Here is a 16,581-nt window from a genome sequence, read left to right as displayed (position 1 = left end):
TGGGAGACTATGGAAGATGAAGATGATTTACCGGTAACCATGAGATAATAGTTTCTTATACTTAGGTTTACCTCTAAGTTTGAATTTCAATTCATTGATAAACAAAAGCATAATATCTTAATGAATATTCCAAGAGGTAGTTTCGAGGCTCATAGTAATGATCATTATAAAGAAATAGATGATGATATGTTAGACGAAGGGTCAGATGTAGAAGATCCTGATTTTTAGATTTTGCCCTAGTTATTTTTTAGTATAGTTTCTTTCTTTATTTATCTTTGAATTTAATGTTGTACTTAGTGAAAATCTTTTTCCAAATGAAAAAAGTTGTTATTTTTGAATGACATGTATTATTTTGATTTTTTTTACAATCATAATAAATTTAGAATAAATTCAATAAATAATGACTGAGTTCAGTGAGGGTGGATACAAATCAATGGACCGAGTTCTGTATTGAGAGTTTAGGGGGCCATAGTAGTGGGAACGATTTTACTGATCCTACCCCTCCCTCAATATGGTTAACTTTGGAATAGCGACGAGTTTTGAGCCTGGGAATTAAGTCATATAGGATGATTAGAAATAGACTTAGAAAATAATAAAGATGGCTTAGTGTTTTAAGTATTGAAACACACCCTAATTCATAAAGATGACTTACATAATTTTTCATAAGAAATAATAACTGATAGGTCCGAGTAATGTTTGCATAGACTAAGTTTTGCCTTAGAACCTATTAGGGTAAGTTCTAACGTGTTTTCTCAACTATTAGAACTTTGTTGAAGATGTCACTACGAAGGTTTGCACGCACGAACGACACTGCCTCCAACATCGCCAACGAGACTAACGAACAAGTAGAAGAACTACTACATCAACAATGAAAACAGCCGCAGCCTCAGCCCCTGTCTCAGCTGCAACCTCAGTCGCATCATTAGCCAGCAGCTCAAGCACCCCAACAAGTAGGATATCAGTATGGGGGATGGTCGGTGGAAAACTATGCAACTTATCCAGCTTAATACATATAGCCAATCTACGAGCGTTTCCATAAGCAGCACCCTCCAAACTTTGAAGGGGGAACTGACCCCTTCGAGGCAGAAGAATGGGTCAGGAATGTAGAGTCGATTCTAGCACACATGAACCTCGGCAATGCGGATCGCATATCCTTCGTTTCTTCTCTTCTGAAAAAGGATGCTAGAATCTGCTGTGATTTAGTACAGCAAACTCATGATGTCGCCACCATGACTTGGACTAGATTTGTGGAGCTGTTTCACAAAAAGTATTACAACTCGACTGTTATCGTTACAAGGGTGGAAGAGTTTGCCAGTCTAAAGCAGGGAAATTTCACGGTAGTCGAGTACGCTCGACAATTTGATCATTTAGCCAAGTTTGCACCAGAGTTAGTCCCAACCGATTTCTTGAGGGTTACCAAGTTCACCAGGGGACACAGACCCAAGATTGAGCTAGGAGTCAAGCTTGCAAATCTTGGAACCACTTCTTACGTCGATGCTCTAGAAACGGCTATAGAGGTGGAATGGCTCCAAGAAAATGTTAGTAAGGAGGAGGCCAACAAGTCTGAACCTAGGCAGTAGAATTAGACTCAAAATGGTGGAAACAACAATAGCCACCATCACAACAATAATGGGCAGAAAAGAAAGCATCCTAATTATAAGCAAGCCGACGGTGACAAAATAGCACGAAATAACAATGGAAATAATAGGTCCCTTCTGGTCGCACCTTCTTTCCAGATCCTTTCTTCAGCCTACACAGCTTCCAAGGCTACCTCTAATGTTTCCACAAAAGTGGCTATTCCCCAGAATAATTTCACGTTGCGGGCTATCATAGGTTTTAGTCCCTTCATGAATCTTTGAATTCTCAGCATCTCAGTGGGTACCATGTCCGCCACGAACTTAGCCAGCCTATCAAACTTCCTAGCAGACTCTGTCACTGACGAATTCCCTTGAGTAAGCGTGATGAATTCGTCCACCTTGTGGCTAGAATCACACAACTGTAGTACTTCTTGTGGAATACTTGGATAAACTCATACAAAGTCATAACGTTCACATCTCTAGTCTGCTTCACTATATCCTACCAGATGCGGGCGTCCTTCTTTAGCAAGCTTGAAGTGCAAGAAACTTGATCTTCGTTTCCCAGCCGCATATGTTCTAAAATGGACTCCACCGATCGAAGCCACTCTTCTGTTCTATTGGGTCTGACCCGCCATCAAAGTTTGGTGGTTGCTGCTTCCTAAAGCGTTCATATACTGCCTCGTAGCGAGGTTCTGCCAACTGCAGTAATTGCGCTAGAGGAATGATTTGCTGCGCCACTTGTTGTTGTTGCCCTGAGTTTATTTGGAACTCTTCTTCCCTACTCCTTAGCTCAGCTCTAAGACGAGCATTCTCCCTTTCCAAATTTATTCGAGTAGCAGTTGCTGCTTGCTCTTCCACTACATTGGGTGCCTCTGGCACTCCTGGGGCTGCTGGAATTTCTTCATGTGTGTGGGTGGCGGCTACTCCTCTTCCTCGCCCCCTTCCACTTCCTCGGGCTCTACCTTGTCCATTTAGTCTTTCAGATCTTCTTGGTTCCTGCTCCATGTGTCTTTTCTGTTTCCCCAAAAGAGAAAATTTCAAAAACTAAGACAAACAAAACAAGTAAAGGATACAACTTAGCCTATTGCACTAATGTCTATTAGGTCCATTTATCTATAAAAATTACCCTATTACAGTTAAGTCCAACTCGGGTAAATGGGCCTTAACGATTGAATCTTCCATGGAGGAGGGCTGGGTTCAATATATCGTACCCATTACTAAGGCCCCCTAACTTCTCCACTTGGACCCAAAAGACAGGAACTTGAACCTTTGCTTTATTAATTGTTATTCATTTTAATTAGATCCAATCTAATAATGCAAAGCAAATGGGCCTTTACAAATGGGCTAACCCATAAGAGAGGAATCTAAACTTTAGACTTTCAATTGAATCCAAGAAATACTTAACAGTTACTAATCAATAAGACAATAACAAAAGTAAATAACATGTTTTATAAAAGAATAATTACAACTAGTGAAAATATTCGAAAACAACATATAATAAAATTTAACGATGTGTTCTTATATGCGCCTAATCCTCCACATCGGATCCATTATCATACTCAAGGTCTTGTATTCTTCTTATAGCTTTAACCTTTCTAACCACACTTAAGTCCATCGAGCTAATTTCTGAAAAATAACACAAGAAAAACATTACACACATATTCCAAAAATAATGTGTACACTTACTTGGTAATGAGTATGTCCTTTGTAGCTATCGTGTGTATTTCGTGGGAATGGACCAATATAGCCGTGGGCTCTGATACCACCTATAATGCCCTAATTTCTCATAGATTATCGAGAACACAGCGTTGGGTCATAATCGTAAATATTGCTCTTTTATTTAATAAAAAATTAAAAAGAAATACATGATCATGGTTTTACAAAAATAACATAATTGTCTTTAACATAAAATGAGCAACATTTAAATACAACTTTTTAAAATAACATGCTTTAATAAAATAAAAAAATAGTCCCGCTTGATCTTCCTCAACTATATGGTCCCCAACGAATACATCATGAAGCTCCTAGGTCCCACTTGCCACCGGCCTTTCTATCCTTAATTTCCTTAAATAACAACATCAGAAGGGGTGAGCTTCTAAGCCCAGTAAGAAAAATACAAACAAGGGTTAGTCATATAATCAAACATAACATAAATTCACAAAAGTCTTACCAACACAAACCTCTAGATCATATCATAACTTAACTCATAATTCTAAATCATAATCTAAGTCATAAATCATAAATCATACTCTAAGTCATAAGTCATAGGTCATAAGTCATAAATCATAGATCATAAATCATAGGTCATAAATCATAACTATAGGTCATATATCATAAATCGTAACTAAAATAACAAGTCAGATATAATAAAAAGATAAGTGTTTATACAGGGGTGGCAATTAAGCCCCGGACAAAAGTCTGTCATACACCGGACATAAGTCCGTCATACAATTTTGGCAACCAAGCCAACCAGACATAGTCTGTCATACATCATTGGACACCTTAGAACCAGACACACTTACCCCTTTATTGTACCTGAAATGTTAGATCATGCAAACATAGAGTATATCATACATTACATAAACTAGATCATAATACTAAACTATCTAATTTTCCTTACCAAAAGTCAGAATATTGAAGACAAGAGCGGGATTGGAAATTCCTAAAACAAAACATAAAGAATGGTGAGTTTCTAAAGAAAAGAGATGAAAAGAAAATAAACCACCAAAGAAGAATCTTACCAAGAAGATCCTTAGATTGAGAACTTAAACACCTAAACATCAAAATCATAAACAGAAGTTAGGATCTGAAAGAATCTTGAGGAAAACTAAGGAATCATAAAGAATAGAACTTATGAATAGTATTACCTTGGATAAACTAGAACCGTTCTACACCTCAATATTGAAATCACACTATATCTCACTACCCAAGTGTTTATAAAGCTTAAGATGATAAAGCTTTTATCCCAAAAACCAAGTGTATCTCTCTATAGAAACTATAGCAGCTTGAATGCTCTGAACACAACTTGAAGAATAAATAGAATGGCTGAGTGAAGGGTCCTATTTCTAGAGTTCAAGGAGTGAAACTATCTCCTTTTAGATTGAATAAATAAATGATTAAAAATTGAATATTCGCTTAACAGATGCTTAAGACTCGGTCAAAAACGTTTAGAGGAAAGTCAAGAGGTTAAGGGTCGTTTCAAGATCGAATTCTACGAAGATTCAAAACAGGCCACTGGAGTCGATATATCGCCTAGGGTAGGCGATATATCACCCCTGCTAGCAAAGCAAAGGTTCTTGGTTTCATTCGTGCGAAGTCAATGTGTTTTTCATATCAATCATAGGCGATATATCGACCCCTATAGCTATGATATATCAGCATATGCTGATATTTCAAACACGTTTTTGCATATTTCAGGATAATTTGAAATTGATTAATCAACTTTGACTGAGTAATACGTGATTCTAGCAAGTTCTAGAGGGTTCTAGAGCTTCTAGATTCTTCTATTATTAAACTATTCATTTAAAATGCTTAAATCCTCAAATAAACAAGATTGTGACAAGTGTCATGCTCTTAAAATTCTATCTAAACCTTAGGTTATAATAAATAATATTCTATGTCCAAATAATATTAATCAAACCTTATGTTATAATTAATATTTCTAAACCATAGGTTAATCTTATAAAATCCATAACTATTGCTATGAGTATCCAACTAAGTTCCGTTGAACCAATATCCGCTAAAACTAACATACTATAAGCTATTACTAACTACTGCTACTACTATCTAACTAAGTAAAATTCTGGAATGCTACAGTTGGAGTTGCAGTAGACCCAACTAAAGTAGAGGCTGTGAAGGATTGGCCAAGATCTAAGAATGTGTCAGAAGTTAGAAGTTTTCTTGGGCTTACAGGCTATTATCAGAGATTTGTAGAAGGCTTTTCTAAGAGAGCCACTCCTCCTACCAACCTGACCCGAAAACAGCAAAAGTTCAACTGGCCGGATAGATGTCAAGAGAGCTTCCAGTTGCTCAAGGATAAGTTATGCTCAGCACCCGTACTTTGTGTACCGACACCCAACGACATGTTTGTAGTATTATGATGCGTCTAAGTAAGGTTTGGGTTGTGTGCTAATGCAGAGTAACAAAGTGATAGCCTACGCCTCAAGGCAGCTAAAGGAATATGAGCAATGCTATCCAACACATGATATGGAGTTGGCAGCAGTAGTCTTCGCATTGAAAATCTGGCGCCACTATCTTTATGGAGAACGGTGTGAGATTTATACGAACCACAAGAGCTTAAAATATTTCATCACACAGAAAGAGCTCAACATGAGGCAGCGCATGTGGTTAGAACTAGTAAAGGATTATGACTACGAAATCCTATACTACCCATGAAAAGCGAATGTAGTTGCAGATGCGTTAAGCCAGAAGAGTTATGGAAATCTACCAGCGTTATCTGGAATAGAAAAGTCGCTTCAGCAAGAGCTGATTAATGTCGAAATAGAACTAGTCAAGGGTCAACTGGCTAACTTTTCCATCCAGTTGAGTTTATCAGAAGATATACAGATCGAGCAAGGGAGTGATGACACGTTAGTATCGTATATGGTTGTAGTCAAAGAAGGCAAGACTACAGATTTCTCCATATCAGGACAGGGGTTCATGAGATATAAAGGACGGGTGTGCGTGCCAAATGATTATGGAATTAAGATGAAGATTTTAGAAGAGGCGCATACTACCCCATACTCAGTTCACTCGGGCTTGACCAAGATAACTCACGACCTTAAGGTACTATATTGGTGGGTGGGAATGAAGAAAGTAGTAGAATATGTGTCCAAATGCCTAATATGCCAAAAGTTAAAGGCGGAGCATCAACAACTTGCAGGCTTATTGCAACCGCTTAGTATTCCAGAGTGGAAGTGGGAAGACATAGCCATGGACTTCGTGACAATATTACCATGAATAAATAAACAACACGACTTGGCTTGGGTTGTGGTTGATAGACTCACTAAATTAGCTCACTTCCTACATGTCAGGACTATGTACACTGCTGACCATTCCGCAAACATTTATGTTCGAGAAATAGTATGACTGCATGGAATCCCTAAGACCATAGTATCTGATAGAGGATCGGTGTTTACATCGAGATTTTGGGGAAGCTTGCAGCAAGCCATGGGTACCAAGCTAAGTCTTAGTATGGCATTTCATCCTCAGACCGATGGTCAGTCTGAGCGTACCATACATATTTTAGAAGATATGTTGCGCACTTGTGTAGTAGACTTCAGAGGATCATGGAGCAAGTATTTGCCACTTATAGAATTCTCCTACAATAATAGCTACCATGAAATGATTGTTATGGCACCCTTTGAGTTACTTTATGGAAGGTAGTTTCGATCGCCATTACACTGGAATGAGGTAGGAGAGAGACAACTTATTGGACCTGAAGCTGTTAAAGAGGCTCAAGATGTAGTGGCGCTGATTAGAAAGTGTATGCTCGTTGCTCAAAGTCAACAAAAGAGTTATGGGGATGCCAAACGGAGAGATGTGGAATTCAAAGTCAAAGATCAAGTCTTTTTAAGGGTATCTCCTATGAAAGGAGTGAAGCAGTTTAGGAAGAAAGGAAAACTTAGTCCCCGGTTTATAGGTCGTTTTGAGATATTGGACAAGGTAGGACCAATATCATATAAAGGAGAAGCCGAAGCTAGTAACAAAGTAGTCACAGGTCAGATTCTTATCCTCAATAATATATGTTCAGTATTGTTTGATTCGGGAGCAACACAATCGTATATCTCGTTAGGAATGATAGAAAAATTAGACAAACCTTGTGAAAGATTTAGAACTAGGTTTGTTATTGAGCTGCCTTCACGCGAAGTGCTTCTATCATCACAAATAGTACGAAATGTACCGATCAAAATCGAGGAGACTGAACTAGAAGGAGACCTAATAGAGCTAGAGATCAAGGACTTCGATGTAATACTGGGCATGGATTGGCTAGCAAGGCATGGCACCACCATCGATGGTAGACGTAAGCAAGTGACGTTCAAAACTCCTGACGGTCAGGAACTATGATTTATGGGAAAGGTTTCAGGACTACAGACATCGCTTATCTCTTCTCTCAAAGCTCAGATGATGATAGAGAAAGGATCTCACACATTCTTAGCAAGGGTCATGGATGTGGCACTACGAAACACCGTTAAAGGTTGGAGACGGCCACATAATAAAGGAATTTCCAGAGATATTTTATGCCGACTTACCAGGGTTACCGGCTACTCGGGAAATCAACTTCACAATCGAACTAGTACCAGGAACCAAGCCTATCTCAAAGGGACCATATCGGATGGCACCTACAGAACTCAAGGAGCTGAAAACGCAGTTGCAAGAACTCTTGGACTTAGGTTTCATTAGACCAAGCCATTCGCCATGGAGAGCACCAGTTCTATTTGTGAAGAAGAAGGATGGAAGCATGAGGATGTATATCGATTACCGCGAGCTGAACAAGGTGAAAATTAAGAACAAGTACCCGTTACCCCAGATCGAAGACTTATTTGATCAACTTTGAGGGGTGACTGTATTTTCATAGATTGATCTACGATCTAGTTGTCACCAGCTCAAGGTACGGGAAGAGGATACACCAAAGACTACTTTTAGAACTTGATATGGACATTACGAGTTTCTAGTTATGACTTTTGGTTTACCAACGCTCCAGCCACATTTATGGAATTAATGAATCAGATCTTCACGGATTACTTGGACAGATTCGTCGTAGGGTTCATTGATGATATTTTGGTGTACTCTGAGGACTAAGTCGAGCATGAGTAACATTTAAGATTGACCATGTTGCGACTAAAGGAGCATCAACTTTATGCCAAGTTCAAGAAGTAGCTGGTCGACTAGTAAAATGGGCAGTTGAGCTGGGGAAGTTTGAAATTTCCTATGCACCTCAAGTAACCATGAAGGGACTAGCCTTACGAATTTTGTTGCTGAATTCACTGGACTCCCTGCCAACAAGCCGATGATAGAGACAGATAATCAAAATCAAACTCCCGCCTAGAGACTATTCATAGACATGTCCTCTAACGAGCACAATGTGGAGGCAGGGCTGATCTTAATCACCCCCGAGGGACATTGGTTTCACTGTGCGATCAAATTCAACTTTATAGCCTCCAACAATGAAGCCGAGTATGAGGCCCTGCTCGCAAGATTTAGACTAGCCAATGAGATGAACATAAAGTCACTAGAAATATACAATGACTCCCAGCTAGTAGTTAATCAGATTAGTGGAGAATATCAGGCTAGGGGTCTTAAGATGGTTGCTTATCTAAACAAGGTGAAGGATTTACTAGCACAATATGAGAAGTATACTCTCCAGCAAGTACCTCGCGACCAGAATTCAAACGCCGATGGCTTAGCCAAGTTAGCAAGCGCCAAAGATGCTGACACTTTGAGCATAGTACCGGTCGAAGGTTTATCAGCACCAAGCATTCAAGCAAAAGAATCCTCCCTAGTAATACAAGTGTCTGACACATGGATGACTCCCATCATACAATATCTCGAACAAGGATTGTTACCAGCAGATAGGAATAAGGCGAGGACACTTCAAAGGAAATCGACTCGGTTTATCTTATTCGATGGAATCTTCTATAGACGGTGATACTCAATGCCTTTGTTACGATGTATCTCCAAGGAAAAGGCTAAGGAGTTGATGCAAGAAGTACATGAAGGATTCTGTGGAGAGCATGCTGGGGGGCAAAGTTTTTACCAAAAGATTCTTCGACAGGGGTATTTATGGCCTACAATGATCGAAATTCCATGGAATTCGTTAAGAAGTGTGATAAATGCCAGCGATTCTCCAAGTTACCTCTAGCAGCGCCAAATGAGCTTAAACAGGTGCAAAGCCCATGGCCATTCGCAGTTTGGGGAATTGACCTAATTAGATCTTTGCCCACAAGAAAAGGGAATGTCAAGTATGCATTAGTTGTTGTTGACTACTTTACTAAGTGGACTGAAACTGAGCCACTCACAACAATCGTGACCAAGAAAGTATTGGATTTCGTTGTCAAAAATATTGAATGCCGATATGGTTTGCCGAAAAAGATTGTATCAGATAATGGCACACAATTTGACAGTGACCTTTTCACCGATTTCTGCGACTGTCATGGTATTACAAAGAGATTTTCATCAGTCGCCAACCCACAAGCCAACGGAGAGGTTGCTGTTAACAAAACTCAGAAAGATACACTTAAGAAAAGGCTCGAACAAGCAAAGGGAGTGTGGCCAGAACAATCTGCAGAAGTACTCTGGTCGGATAGGACATCTCACCGAACAGTAACAGGCCATACGCCATTTTCCTTAGCCTATGGGCATGAAGTCATGTTACCCGTTGTGTTAGATCCACCATCGCATTGAAGGATGACATACAACTAGAGCACAAATTACCAGTTATTAATGGAGTCTTTGGACTTGGTCAACAAAAGGTGCGAGCAGGCTCAACTACGAGTTGCAACTTACCAACAAAAGTTCGCTCGATATTTTAACTCCAAAGTACACAAAAGAAAGTTTGATGTGGGATATTTTGTAATTAGAAGAGTTTTTATGAACACTGGTGATCAGGCTGCTGGAGTACTCGGACCAAACTAGGAAGGGTCGTATCAAATTGAAGAAATCCTTCAACTAAGCATGTACAAAATTGATCACTTAAATATAGATCTCATTCCTCGCTATTGGAATGGAGAACACCTGCGCAAGTATTATTAACGAACAATTCTTTTTAAAGATTTAGCTTGTATTAATTTTACTTTTTACAAGTTTTTGAACAAGGGCTAGTCAGTTCGATGGCTGATCGCTTGTAAGTGTAAGATCAATTTTTGATCACTTGTACAGACATGAATCTTGTCAATTTTATTATGAGAAATAAAAGGAACTGTGCCTAGCCAATTATTCTTGCCAATTATTGTATTTATTACAAGTATTTTCTCATTACGTGTCTTGTTTTTCTATATTATCATTGATTGTTTATAAGTACGCAAGAAGTAATGTTCGAACAAGTATTTGTCATGGAAAGTGACCGAGAACCTTAGACTCCTCGATCACTTTGTGTAACGACCCAAAAATTGCTAATAGGGCTTAGGGCCTTGATTAGTGTGCTAGGAGGGCATAATTGGTATATGTATGTTTAATTGGTTAAATGCATGATTACGTGGCATGCATGATTGATATGATTATATGAATATGTGATATGCATGTTTACGAGTATTAGATATGCATCTGGGCCCTTTACAACCTATAAGAGCATATTTGGAATTTTCGCCTGTTAAGGGCATAAACGTGATTAAATGTGAAAAATGGTCGAGACCACATTATTATGTGGATGTATTTGCAATATATGGTTCGAGACGGTCCTAGTGAGCAGATAAGCGAAATAGTTACAATGGGGTTAAATACCCTGCTCAGGATGGAGCCTGGGGGGATATTTTGGGAATTTAGAGAATATTTTGGGATATATTGAATAATGAATAGATATTGGGTAATTAGTTGGACGACGGGATTAAGTGGATAAATATTAGGAACACTTGAGGAATTAGCCTGAACTAGGAGCGGAATGACCATTTTACCCTTAGAGACAAGTAGAGAAATAATGGGCTTAAAGCGGCAAACTAGTCATTTGTGAGTTAGGATATACTCAAAAACTTAGAGAATAAACCAGAATTCTCTCCCACACAACCTACACGTTCTTCTCTCACTCTCTCTTGGAAGAACTCAAGTAAGCTTGGAAAAATTGAAGGAGAATAGGCTGGGAAACTGAGCTAGGAGTTTGGTGGGAGCTAAGCTGGAATTGGTCAGAGTGTTGCTGAGGGTCTAAGCTGCAATTGAGGTAAGGGATTCATATTGAACCTGTTGAAAATTCTGGTTAATCATGTTAAGATTTGAGTTGCATGAGGCTTAGCTTTGTCTGCTGGATTTTGATAGGATTTGAGTGTTTTATATGAGTGGAAAATATTTATAGGATAGGGTATGTTGATTTAGTGGCGGGGATAAGAATTTTGGGTGTGGCTTTGAAGTTTGGCTGAAGGTTAGGTTGAATTGTTGAGATTTTTTGCTGTGAAGGATGAGGAAAAACCCAGGAATTTCGGGCACGGGGGGGCGTTCCGCGACCCAGCTCTTGAGCGTCGCGGCCCGCATAATCAAATTTCCTTGGAATGCTCTCTGTTTTGAGGGCGCAACGAGACCCTAGGGGGGCAAGTCACGACCCGCCTCCCCCTGAAGCTTGAGGATTGAGACTCTGGCTTGGGGGCGCGCTGCAACCCTTAGGGTTTGGTCGCGACCCACCTAAGAGTTTTTGCCTTAGATGAGGCTCGGGGGTTCGAACCTAGGTGCTCGAGACAATTTCTACCACCCGATTTAGTAGAAATTAAGGTCCTAGAGGTTAGTTTTTGTCTCCTAAGTATTTATTTGGATTCAAAGTTGATGATTACCCATTGGCCGCTGTGACTAATTTATCGCCAAGGGTCAAGACTGAGGATCATGCTAGGGACCGTTCTGTACCTTCCGCTCGGAATTCAAGGTAAGAAAACTGCGCCCCTGCATGGTAGTGAACGGGACTGAGATTCCCATTTATTGATTTCTTGTACCATGTGCTTAAAATATTGGTGTGATATACAAGAATGACCAACCTAAGGGAGCCAGGGCTGATGGTAAGCGTACTGAGCGTGGCCCGACCTAAGCGAGTCGAGGTCAGCTAGATCAGCAAGGGGCTAAACCTAAGTGTACTAACCCTGATTATTTGAGAACTTGAGATTATGTGTTTATCATTGATTAGTTGAACATTTTTACCTTGTTTTATGTTTGAATGGGATATGCTTGATTGAATATTCTTGTTGTTACATGTTTTTCTTACTGGGCCTTGGCTCACGGATGCTACGTGGTGCAAGTAAAGGCAAAGGGAAGCTGGGGGCGGAGTGTACATAATCAACTGCTTGACCACCACAGCGGAGGGAAAGTACAGGGCCAGAGGCCTAAAACTTATATTTTTCCATTAGAGTGGTTGTTGTTTGTATTTAAACTGTTAAGAATTGTAACTATCACTTGTACCCTTTTTTTGGGATCTCATGTCTTAAACATCCGTTTTAATGAAAATTAACTTTTTATGTTCAAAATATTTTAACCCTAATCTGATGGTTGACATTAGGATCACATTTTTATTCAAATGACTTGATTAGCAAGTCTTGCACTATTTCAACTACACAATGTAACAGTCTTTGTTATCCAGGGCGTTACACTTAGGGGCATATAAGATACTAAGCGAGCAAATCATATCATAAACATATGTAAACACACAAGCAAAATAAGGAAAAGCATACTACGACACTTAGAGTAATTTTGTGAAATCATAATAAAGTGTTATGCTAAGTTCGATCATACGAGCAGATGTTATAATAGCAATAGTGAAACTGTTATAATATCAAAATGAAACATCTTTACACCACGAGAAATTGCTGCTCAGATGTAATTAAAATATTAAAAGGTAAATAAAACTGCCTTAGGCAGCAAACTGTCTCAACACCACAAACAATCTGTTCGGGTGTTTTAATTACATAAATACAAATTTTTAATGTGCATCTAAAGGGGGTCTTGCTGAGGTTGTTGGTCGACTGAAGGTCTGACTTATTCGTCAGCACCATCAATGCCCGTTGCCAAGGAAATTTCAGGAGAATCTGAGGCAATTTGGGCATTTCTCTCCTCTTCTAGGCGAGCAGCACACTTGGCGAAGTTGGCTAGTTTTACCTGCTCAGGAAAATAGTCCAAATTTTCCTCTGGGTTGTTCTTCCAGAACTTGTAAAAGCAGGTGAAGGCGGCTCCTCAGAACTTTTCCAGGTTTTAGGCATTTTTCTCTTCGAGCAGCTTCACTCACCTTTCTAGGTTGTTCGCCTCCTTTATGCTTGCCTCTAGATCCTCTTGAAACTTGGCTGCTTCTTTGTAGTTGGTTTCGGAGGCTTCCTTAAACCTATCCTTGGCAGCAACAGCCTTATCCATATCTTCTTAGCTTTTGTTCAGCTCCTTGGTTAAAGCAGCAGCTTTGTATTCATTTGCCTTAACCTTAGCCTCTTATGCCTTGATCTCCTCGGCATGCTTTAAATAAACCTCCTCAGCGCAGCGCCTTCCATTGTTTATGGTTAGAATACCCTACGATCAGTGGAAAAATGAAGCTGTCAGAGCTAATCAAATGAAATGTTGTTCGACTAAAATACAATGCAGAAGAAACTTACACTAAGGACTTCATTGAACCCAAGAGCAAGGAACTGGCTGGCTTTCAACGAAGGGAGATAGGAAAAGGCCTCCTGGCTACGACAGTGCTTGGTTAATTTTTGCAGTTTGTCGTTTGTTGAGCTATAAGCATTGCTCATCAATTCTGCTGCCAAAGATCCCCCCTTTGAGAGGAGGAGGGGGAGGTGTAGTTGATCTAGAAGGAATAGGGGCTGGAGGGTCCTCTAGTAGAGCCCTTTTTCTTGAAGGTTCCTTTCTGGCTTCTCTAGGATTTCTTCTGATCGACTTCTTCATGCTTGCTGGAGCGCCTTAAGAGGCGTAGATGTCAAAGGCATTGTCAGATTGCATGACTACAGAAACAAAAACAAACGAGCAGATATGTCAAGAAATAGTTTTGCATGATAAGGAAACAAACTAAAAATAAATTCCAAGTAGTATACCCGAACTACAATTACTGGTCACTACATTATTTAAAGAACTATTGGTACACTCATTATCTTTCTCGAAGAAGTTCAAGCTAAAACTACTGATCGTAAATTTAAAGTTGCCGTCCCTGTCAAATAAATGATAAGGAATGGGTAGTTTATCTAAGAGTGAAAAATCTATACCATTCTTGTCAAAGGATTCGAGTATAGGACTGCATATTGTGGTAGCTTTTGTTTTCCCCTCCCATGTTGGGAAGGGGTGCTAGCTGGTCGAGTATTGGGGTTTGTCTCTCAAATGGTCACTCCCATTGGTCAACGCCTTTGGGGCTGTGACACATCCTGCTTCTGCTCGGGGTTTTCTTGGGCTTCAGTGCTGTCTCCAGTGGCACTCCCCACATTTGATTCCCTCACTTCCTAGTGAGGTCCTAAAAGGCCAACCAGCCTCAAGTTGCTCTCTGTGACCAACTCTTTGACACTCTTTTCTATGTTCGTCATGTTGTCCAGGGTTGTGGCTCTTATCTCCATTTCTGGAGTGGGGTCTGGTCGATACTGTGGACCTAAGTACAATTCAAGCTAACTAAGAACAAGGGAAAAATGCAAAGTGAGTAGATAAATGTTGAACGAAGATTAAAAAGTATACCTACTCTTGTGAAGGCCATGTTGTCTGCGACCAGGTTGGTCGTAAGGAAGTACTCTTGGAAGTTTGGACTTATAGGTTATGTCACTCAGGAATGTGTGAGCGGATTCCTGGTGGTAGAAATGGAAAACCCCCGTGTTGTTTTAATTGGGGTTGGATTTGAGATTAAACAAATCATTGATCTCATGAGCGATAGGCACAGGCCATTTTTTGTGGTTGTGTAGGATATAGAGTGTTAAGAGTACTCTATATCCAGTGGGAGTTATTTGGAAATGGGCAACCTCGAAATAATTAGCAACCCCTTAGAAAAATTCGTGCAAGGGCAAGATTGCCCCCACTTCTATGTGATACCTCGACCAGGCACTGTATGTGCCTCCAGACACGTTTGCCCTCTGGTCGGGTGTAGGTTTGTATAAAGTAATCCAAGGAAGCTCGTAGTTCTTAGGATACTTGGCCACCATCCTGGTCAATATGATGCTTCGAGGGGCGATGTACCAGGCCACCTCTGCTCGAGGGCCATCACGTGGATGAGCTTTGGGCTGGATAACTGGTGGTGAAAAATTTAAGGGTTGAGGATCGTTTGAAGGACCCTCAGTATTGGTTGCATGCTGGTTGGAAGGAGAGTTTGTGGGTTTTCTTTTTCTATGAGAGATGTGTTTGACACCGCCCATTTTTGGTTGGTTATGTGAAAGATTGTGAGGAGAATTGGTTGTAGGGTTTGGGTGTGAGGCCGGAAGCTCTGAAAAAGGAAGAGAAGTCTATTCTTGATCCTCGAACAGTAAAGCGAGAAGATTTTTTACTATTGGTCTCTCACCTACCCATGGATCATGCATGAATATTTGAGAAGAGCAAAGGGGAAGTGAGAATCTACGACCAATAGATAGAAGAAAGAGAAAAGCAAGGATAACGTTGCTCGTGTATGAAAAATAAGCTTTTATACAACTAGCAGCATCCTGATAAAAACACAATAAACATTCAAGCAAGTTGGAAAAACAAATCAAAAAGTGAATGTGAATCAACTTTGAAAACAGACAGGAAAATCCCAGCTTTTCCGTAATACTCAAAATCAAATTTCACTTTGATTTTAGGCCCAGAATCGGTGTACCTATACCATATATTCCTTCTAATAATTTTTTTGTATGGTACATTTCTTAAATGCCTATTCTAGCATAGTTGTGTTATGTATTTTTTTCCTAAACCTGATTACGCAAAAATCTACGAAGAACAATAGAAACCCAGTTATGAAAACTCGTGAATCAGGACCAGAATACATGAAAATTGCTACAAAAATAAGATGATGGTTCAAAAACTTACTTGGAGTATGGATTGTAGAAGAAATCAAGAAAGTTTTGCTCGGAGTTGCTCGAAGACGTCTCAGATCACACTAGAGTCTCTTGGTTTCTTGAAGGCTTTTCTGAGTATTCTTGAAGAGAGATAAGGTTCAGGTAAAAAATGATAAAAGGTGAAGATGCTTATATTTATACTGCTCGAAGCATTAATGGAAGGTAATGATGGGAATAGGGTTTCAATGCATGGGTAATCGTAATAACCATCAAAACGTGTCTGGGGAACCGAAAGGGCAATGATTACTTACCTTTTGAGAAAAGTAAGTACTCACAGATGCCACTGATCAGCTGGATTGTTGGTCAAATAAGTTTATTAAATGCTGATCGCATTAAAATAA

Source organism: Humulus lupulus, chromosome 3 (genome assembly GCF_963169125.1).
Source record: "Humulus lupulus chromosome 3, drHumLupu1.1, whole genome shotgun sequence".
NCBI classification, from domain to species: Eukaryota; Viridiplantae; Streptophyta; class Magnoliopsida; order Rosales; family Cannabaceae; genus Humulus; species Humulus lupulus.
Note: the sequence above shows the minus strand (reverse complement) of the source record.